Here is a 2,281-nt window from a genome sequence, read left to right as displayed (position 1 = left end):
GAGAGAGAGAGAGAGAGAGAGAGAGAGAGAGAGAGAGAGAGAGAGAGAGAGAGAGAGAGAGGGTGGTCACCCTCACCATTGTTCAACTTGTGCAAGAGTTTTTTTAAAGTACTTTGGAACTAATCTTCTCTGGAGGAAGGAAATGCTCTCCCGCACACCACTAGATGCACCCAAGAACTTTTGAAGCAGTTCCGTTGAGATATTTTTGATTACCACCCCTCCTATAGCTCTGATTTGGCACCAAGTGACTACTATTAATGCCCTTTGATGGTGTTGAGAAACCCAGCTAGCACCAGATTGATGTCAAATAAGGAAGTGTGAAAGAAATCTACAAAACTACTAGAAAGGGTGTCCTTTTCTTGAAAGCAACTTGGACACTCAAAGGAAAAATCTGAATGAGAAAGACTGAATTTATCTTATTGAAAGTAGATAGGTATATATAGATATATTGTGGTTTATATATTACAGCCATATATAGTCTGGCTACAAATCAGATTGTACTCATAGATGCCAATAATGAGGAAGAAAGGCCCAGAATTGGGGGGGGGGGAATCTAAGTCTGGGTTTATATGGTTGTTGTTTTTTTTAAAGAAAATAGCAATTATAGGGGATAATATAGATTAGAAGCTCTTTGTATGAAGAAAAATGTTTGACCTTCTCTCCACAAGCTGTTTTCTGAATGATCCCTTTTGTCTAAACTGTAAATTATTGTTATTTGCCACAGTTGAGCTAACAAGCAAGCCACCCATCTCTTTGACATACATGAAGCAAAATGGCAGGAAATGGATACTGACATTTTGCCATTCTCTTGCATCTCTTAATAAGTCAGACATTAATGAAGTTGTACACACACAGAGAGACACACACACCTTTTGCCAATATGTTACTCCTTAGAAGAGAAGGTCTCTAAACCTAGGCCAAAATATACACTTACAGTTGTTCTTTAGAGGAAGAATGCCAACTTTTCTAAGGAAACTAGCAATTAAAAAGTGAATAGGCCCCATTTTCCCACACACTTCCTTAGGTCTACATTATTATTAAAAATGGAATATCGACAAAATAATCTCACCTCGGAAGGACTCAACGACTTCCCTATGACTTTATCTTGCTACTTCAGTGAACTGATTAAAGTAGGAGGTTGATCACAATGTGTTCAGTTAACTTTTTAAAATGCCAATTTAGTAAAAATGTTTTCCCTGCCCACCAAGCTGTTTTGTGAGGTGACAGCCCATATTCTTGAAAAGTGAACAAATCATGCATTCATTAGTAAAAGTTAAATAAAGTTACGACCAGAAAAATCAATGGAAAATTGAATTGTGAGTCCAGTCTGGACATGGCATAGATTCTATGGGATAAGCAATTATCACTAAAATATAAGAAAGCACAGAAAATGCTTTGAGTTATCCTAATAACACTCCTATTTGCCTGTTCCACATAGAAAGTAGTTAAACTGATCAAGAAACCATTATTGATAATTCGTTTCCTGTTATAATTCAATACTTCCTGGATTGCCGTGAACCAGAAGCCAACAATAAAACTTGGTTCAAAATTCCATCTTATTAAGAAAACACTCTATTATGGTGAGAATGGTACTATGGAGTTGTAGGCTATGTGCTAGTTGAAGGATGCCCATTTCTTCACTGATAACGAAACAATTCTTGACACACTGATGTCATTTTTTCCTTCTTTGATAAATGAAAATCAGGAAAACAAGTCATAAGCAGAGTACAGACATATTCCTGGGGATCTGAAATAGCTACAATTACAATCACCTCTAGGAGCTGAGCACAGGGTGGATGGAAGAGCTTTCAATTGCTAACAATTACCCAGGAACTATTGGTGGGATGAGTAAATATGAATGTGTAAGCAGGTGTCCTGTAAGTTTAGTGAGGCATCAGTATCATTTTTATGTAGGCATTCTATGATGGATATCAAAATCTCCCTTCAGACCTGGCAATATCTTGTATCAGTTCACTTGCTCCAGTAAGGATAATGTACCATCTCTTGTTTTTCTTGGTACAATGAAAAATATAGAATATGAGTAAAAGAATCTCTTGCCCAGAAGTACCTACTCAATCATTTGTTTAGCTAAGGTAAATGATGGCTTTCAGGAAAATGTGATTAATTTTTGTCACTTGGTATGTCTAAAGGAATGATGAAATTTTTGATGTGCCCATATGATACCATCTTTAGGACCTATGAATCTGGTGTTTTATACGTGGGAAAGATCAAATCTGCCCATCCAGCAGCAGAGAGAGTTATTGTTTGTATCGCTTCTTTG

This window comes from Protobothrops mucrosquamatus, unplaced genomic scaffold, assembly GCF_001527695.2.
Source record: "Protobothrops mucrosquamatus isolate PMUCROS unplaced genomic scaffold, P.Mucros_1.0 scaffold193, whole genome shotgun sequence".
Taxonomy (NCBI): Eukaryota; Metazoa; Chordata; class Lepidosauria; order Squamata; family Viperidae; genus Protobothrops; species Protobothrops mucrosquamatus.
Note: the sequence above shows the minus strand (reverse complement) of the source record.